General features: G+C 39.5%; 1 pseudogene; it reads left to right on the top strand.

Moving 5' to 3' along the window:
• Window positions 1-152, top strand: LOC121135277 (annotated as a pseudogene).
• Window positions 153-7175: the final 7023 nt, after the last annotated feature.

Genomic DNA, 7175 nt, shown 5'->3' with positions numbered 1-7175 from the left:
ACAGCACGAGTGATACCATGATCGTGAAGACGGTCTCCCCAGGGGGAGGCTTATTCATTGTACTAGAGTTTTGCTGAACCCTATGATGTCCCAAGATGTGGGAAAGTCGATTGCATAATTTCTGGCAGTGGAGGATTGTTTGCTCTCTCCACTACTAAATATATTCATAATGAAAACAATATAAAAGACCCAGGAAGTGTATCAAGGCAGAGTGGTCTTCACCCACAAATATCATGCTTTTTACCTAGTACTATGGGTTACATTGAAAATAAATTCCTATTTCTCTGCCTGAATGTTGACTTCATTTCCTAGGGTTTAGAACTCCTTGGAATTTCTTTATATCCTATTTTCTACCTTTCATATTGAATTTATTTTCTCCTTTCTCTGGAGAACTGATTCTAAAGGAAAAAGATAAGCAAGATTTCTATTAAGTCCCAAAGAACTATTCAGATATGCAGGGCTGTTTGTACTCTGGCAGAGCTTCCTGGAATTAAAGGATAAAACGAATATTACTAAGGCCCCAATATCTGGACACTTCCATGTATGTAGATATGCTATAATGCCATGTCCTTAGATAGCACTCTTATTTAGCATCTGAATGCTTATTATGTTTTTACTGGTCAATCATGTGTGACAGCCACTAACCACATGTGACTGAGCATATGAAATGTGTCTACTTCAAACTGAAATGTGTAAATATAAAACATGAATATCCTAAAATCTTAGAACCAAAACAAAGTAATGGAAATATTAACAAGGATTACCTTTACACTGGATGGTAGGATGAAGTCAAATACTTGGAGTTTACTGGCCTAAGTAAGAGGGATTAATAAAATTAATATTACTTCATTTAATAAAATTAATTCACCTCTTCCTGTTTTTATTTATGCTTAAAATTTATTCTTCTCTTACATCTTACATCCTGATCGCAGACTCCCCTCTACTCCTCCCAATCCCCTCCGCCTTCCCCCGTAAATCCACTCCTGTTCTGTTTACCCTCTGAAAAGAGAAGGCTTTTTTATTATTTTGTGGGGGGGAATTTAATACATAATTACAAGGTGTTTTGACCAAATCCCTTCCAACGCCTCTCATAACCACCAGTACTTCTCCCTCATCCTTGCTATAATGTTGACTGACTTGATCTTGTATAAATCTTGTTGATGCAGTCACAGCAATTGTGAGTTCTTAGGTGAAGCCCTGCCCCTTTCAAACAACACTGTTGAAGCACTGCTCCACAACTTCTGTCTCTTACATTTCTTCTGCTACTGCTTCTGCAGTGATCCCTGAGCTACTGGAGAAATGGATATGACAAAATGTCCCATTTAGAGCTGAGTACTCCACAGTCCCTTAATCTCAACACAAGTTGAATGTTAATCTCTGTGTTAATTGCCATCTACTGCAAAGCAAAAACAAAAACCTCAAAAGATGGTTGAGAGATGTACTAATCTATGGGTATAGGATGTATGTAAAGGGTAGTTTGATAGCATTTATCAAAATAATGGTAGTAGGTTCTCCCCTAGGGCCCATGACCTCTTCTTCAGCCATAAGTTCTTGACTAGATTTACAATACAGGACATGAGTACCATCCTGTGGAGTAGGTCTTAAATCCAATCAGGAAGTGGTCTTAGTGATCTTTATAACATTTATGCCACTGTTACACTTGGCTTTTTGCTATTTCTTGGATATTGTGAATAGTGCTATAGTGAACATGAGAATTCAGAGATCTCTTTGAAATGCTGATTTCAGTTCCTTAGTTATATACCCAGTAGTGGAATTGCTAGATCAGATGGTAGTTTTATTTTTTAAATTTGGGAAACTTCTGTATTGTTTTTCATAGTGGTTGAGCTAATTTTTATTGCCAGCAATAGTGTACAAGGGTTACTCTTTCTCTATATCCTAGCCAATGCTTAATATCTTTAAAATTCAGTAATTGTTCTTATTGATTTGAAGTCATAATTTATTGTGGTATTGATTTGCCTTTTCTTGAGTATTAATGATATTGAGTATTTTCTCATGTACCTGTTGTCCATTTGTATGCCTTTTAAAAATTATCTCCTTAAATCTATGCCCATTTGACATTGGATTGAGTTTTGAATCTCATATATTTTGGATATCAACGTGTTGTCAGATGTAGTCAAATGGGATCTCATTCAGTATGGAGGTTGTCTCTGCACTGTGTTGAACACTCTCTTTGTTGTACTAAAGCTTTTACATTTGATGTAATTTCACTTGTATGCTTTTGCTTTCATTGTATGTGTTTTGGAAGTTCTTGTCCTAAAAATCTTGCTATTTTCAATATTGTGAAGCATTTCTCTTATGCTTAATTATAGTAGTTTGATAAAGTCATGCCTTATATTAAGGTCCAACATTCATATGCATGTGGATATCCAGCTTTTCTAACACCATTTGTTAAAGGGGTTGTTTCTTTTCCACAGCATATTTTTGGCACTTTTGGTCAGAAGTCAACTGGTGATAGATGAATGAGTTTGTTTCTAGATTCTCTGTTCTTTCCCAGTATGCTGTGTGTCTGTGTTTATTTCAATCCAATGCTGATTTGACTACTGTAGCATTATAATAAATTTTTTATTTTTTATTTTAATTTTAAATAGCTTGTTTTACATGTCAATCCCAGTTCCCTCTCCCTCCCCTCCTCCCGCATCCCCCTTTCTCCCTCCCCCCCGCCTCCCACCCTATTGCCAATTCCTTCCACATAGGGGATATCAGAGTCTGTCATTTTACTCTGGGTAGGGTCCAGGCACTCCCCTAAGAGTCCAGGCTGAGAGAGCATCCCTCTTTGTGCTATAGGCACACGAAGACTGTTTGTATATCAGGGATAGACACTGATCCACAGCTTGGGCCCCATAGGTTTCCCAGTCCTTCTTGCTGACACTCACATTTGGGGGGTCCAGATCAGTCCCATGCTGGCCTCCCCACTGTCAGTCTGGGGTCCAAGAGCTCTCCCCTGTTCAGATCAGCTGTCTCTGCTGGTTTTGCCAGCCCATTCTTTGCCAATTTGCTCATCGCTCTTCTCTCTCTGTCGCTGGGTTCCTTGGGTTCAGTTCTGTGTTTAACTGTGGGTATGCCTCTGCTTCCATCAATCACTGGATGAAGGCTCCCGGATGGTTGTAGACATCAAGTTCATTATCAGGAATGGGCATTCGAGGTGGTCTCTCCACTATTGCTTAGCTTGCCAATTGGTGTCATCCCTTTAGATCACTCGAGGTCACTCTGGTGCCTGATCTGTCTTCTATCCTATGATTCCCTCTTCCCCCTATTCTACCCCCCCCCCCACTCAACGCATTATAATATCTTTTAAAGTCAGGTAGCTAGCTAGCTGCTTTGTTCTTGTTGCCCAGAAAGCCTTTGGATATTGGGCATTATTATGGTTTCATATAAGTTTTAGAAGATTTTTGTACTACTTCTGTAAAGAAAGCCACTGTAATTTTGAAAGAAATTGTGTTCAATCTATAATTGTTTTTGTAAGGGACTTTTAAATGATATTGATTCTTCTAATCCATAAATAAGCTTTCTGGTCCTTTGGCATTCCCAAGTGCTTCTTGGATAAGCCCCAGTATCATAATACTTGATTCTTTAATGTTGTCCCCTAAAGTACGAGTAAGCCCTACTCATCCCTCCTTTTTTCTTCTTCACAAACTTTGTTTTCAAATGCTTTATATTCGGGCCTACTTACTTTTTGTCTGTACTATTCAGATCTTATATCACATTTTAAATTTTCCTAAATATATTTTTCATCTTAGTACCTTCTATTTGACTTTTAAATTGCTCCTATATTTTTTGTTAAGTTTCTTTTTTTTTTACAACATTGACACATTTCTCTGTTCCCTTCAAGCTTATTGAGTTAGCTTCCTTAAAACAATTGTTTTAGGTTCTCTGAGGTTACTCTCACGCCAGTGACTGCCCGAACAGTTTCTGACATCTTAGTTGAGTACTAGATGACGCCATGGTTTTCTGAAAGCTTGTTGGTATACGACATCATCTGGCACTGAAGAACCAGGTGTGGTGTATGCTTCTCTTTCAAGAAATTGTAATGAGTCCTAGTCATTTGCTTTATCCTAGCACTATATAGTGCTAAGGTACAAATGCTGCAGAAGTCTGCTAATGGTATGTAGTCATTGTTTCAGTACTATAGGCAAATTCAAGCTTCTCCCAAATTTTCCATTAAAAAACAAGCAGTAGATTACCTAGAGAGGGTTGTCTGTACTTTTAGCCATGGTCCTAAGGCCTTATCTGCAGTTACTGTCTTGTGGTTAGACTTTAAGAATCATTGTGGATTGACTAGCCTCAAGTTCCTGTGGCCACAAAAACCATAAGCTGTGTCACTCTCAGAAACCACTGCCCAACAAGACTGGAACCACAATGGATTAAGAGTAAGAGCTAGGCTTCAACGAGTTGCCAATTACTTAGACTCATAACTTGGGACTGTTGGAACCAGCCGAAAGTGATGGAATGGAAGTTCAACAGACAGGCTGCATTCCTTCCCTTAGCACTGGAACTGCACCAGAGGTTCTAACGTCAGGCAGAACTGAGGTGGGGGATATAAGACCTGCACACGTTTGACTTCAGCAGCTAAGTCATTGCCAAGGCAAAGATTGTATGCTTTCATTACTTGGTGGTATTCCTTAGTGAGTGGAACCTTGCACTATATCATGTTGCCTAAACTTGGTGTATTGATAGTGAAGGCAGAATATTGGTCACCTTTGCTTGTACTTTGTATTAAGCTGGATTTTTGCCTGAATTTCATGTGTTATGAGGATCTACAAAGTCATCCCAGGTAGCAGTGATGCAGGCCAAATCACAAATGTATCTCATGTGATGCACAGGATGGTTCTGGGATTAGTCCTGGAGCAATTCAAGATTCTTGTATGTGAGTACTGCTCTGGTAATAGCTGTACTGGCCAAAGTTGGAGGTGAGTGGTGGGGACAATCCCCTGGCCACAAAAGCTGGGTCACATCTATATATCATCCACAGGGGCTTGGACATACTCTCAAGTGTAGGACATGTTCCCAAACCTACTCTATGGAAGGAACTGGTGCAATTGAAACTCAGGCCTTTCCTGAACACTGGTTTACAAACTGAGCTTTGGACTATCTACACAACCTACATTTTTAACTTAAATCTTAGTCTCACATTGAGCCTGCTTCTGGCTGGATTCAAAATAAAAATCCTGTCCTAGATTTGCTACCTCAGCTGGTAGAGTTCTGCAGCCCACTCTACTGCCTGAGGTTGGGTGGAGGCTAGTTAATGGGGGTAGTGCCTATTGCCTGCCATACACTGTTAACAGTGGCTCAATTTCAGCTACTACCCTAACAGCGGGCATGGGATTTTTCTCAGTAGAGTTTCCCAGTGACATGCTAAATCCTGGATTTCAGGTCTATGGCCTAGGGTCAATTTTCTCTTTTCCCCAAGTGGGAAGTGTTGCTCTCTGGAGTTTTCTTAGCGATAGAGGAAAGCTGTAAGGGTTTGAATGAGGAATGTCCAATATAGGACTCAGGGTTTGAACACTTAGTCCCTGGTCCGTCCTGTGTTTGAGGCCTCAGTGCAGCCTTTTCAAAGGAAGCCTGTCACTATAAGGGCCTTAGGACAAGCCTTTGAAAAAGGCTCAATAATTTTCTGTTCATTCTCTCTGTTTCATACATGTGTTTGAAGATGTGAGCTCTTGGCTCTCTGTTTCTGCTGCCATACCTATTACCTGTCATGCATGCTAGCTTCCATGCATTCCTACAATAGTGGACTCTTTTTAAAATTCATTTTGCATAGCAACCACAGTTTCCCCCTCCTCCAGCTCACCCCCATCCACACCTCAGAAAGGGTGAGGCCTCCCATGGGGAGTCAACAAAGCTTGGCACATTCAGTTGAGGCAGGATCAAGCCCCTCCCCCCTACATCAAGGTTGAACAAGGCATCCCCCCAAAGGGGATGGGCTTCAAAAAGCCCATGATGGACTCTTAAAACTCAAACCATAAGCCCAATAAATTCTTCCTTTTATAAGCTTCTTTGGTCATGGCATTTGATCAAGCAATAGAAAAGTAATTGCTGCAAAGGGAGTGATGGGCAAACATTTTTGCTTCCTATTTCTGTCCTCAAGTCTTTCAATTTGTTATACTATAAACACATGTGACATTCTCTTTCTTGATTTCCTTAGCTCTTGTGAAATTAGTTTGGTATGTGAATAGCTGTTGTACTTGGTGCATCTGGGGAGAGATTGCCTGAGGATTCACTCAGCTACCATCTTGCTTGGCCCATTAAAGGATACGTAACCCAATTTTTAAAATAGGTTAATAAACTGAACAGGGAGTTCTCAAAAGAAAAATTACAAATGGCAATGAATATTTTTAAAGTGTTTACCATCCTTAATTATCAGGGAAATGTAAATGAAACTACTTTAAGATTTATCTCACCCCAGTCATAAGATCAAGAAAACAGCTAACAACAAATTCTGGCCAGGATGTTTGTGAGAGTGCAAACAAGGGAAGTTACTATGGAAGTCTAGCTATAAATAGATCTACCACGGCAGCTAGCTATACAAGTCCTGGGCATATACCTAAAGGACTCTATATCCTGCTATAGAGATATTTGCTCATCCATGTTTGTTACTGCTCTATTGTAATGGAAACAATCGAGATGTTCATCAATTAATGAATGGATAATGAAAATATGATACCTATATACAGTGGAATTTTAAGCTGTAAAAAATGAAATGATAAGGTTTGAAGGAAAAAGGATAGAACTGAAAAAAATATTATACTGAATGAGGTAATACAGGTCCAGAAAGATGAACATCATATGTTTTTTTCTCATAAGGGCATCCTTGCTTCGAAGTTTATACTTGTTATATGACAGTGAGTATGTGCAGAGGTCAGGAAAACACAAAAAGGTTCATGAAAGGGGCAAAAAGATGCTTTAAGGAATAAATATAGGTAGGAAGGGTTATAGCATACATGTGACATAGAAGTTGTAGGGAAATACTGGGAGTGGAAGAATATATCGAAGGATGGGGGCAGAGAGACAGGAAAGTGGAGAGAGAGGTTGGGGAGAGTCAATCCAAGTGAAGCGCTCATTGAAAAACTATGAGGAAAACTGATACTTTGTGTGCCAATTTATAAACAGAAGTTACAGAAAAAGGAAAGAACAGATACCTTTCAGAGTGACTTCCC

The sequence above is a fragment of the Mesocricetus auratus genome, unplaced genomic scaffold (genome assembly GCF_017639785.1).
Source record: "Mesocricetus auratus isolate SY011 unplaced genomic scaffold, BCM_Maur_2.0 Super-Scaffold_100033, whole genome shotgun sequence".
NCBI classification, from domain to species: Eukaryota; Metazoa; Chordata; class Mammalia; order Rodentia; family Cricetidae; genus Mesocricetus; species Mesocricetus auratus.
This window is presented reverse-complemented; position numbering and strand designations above follow the sequence as displayed.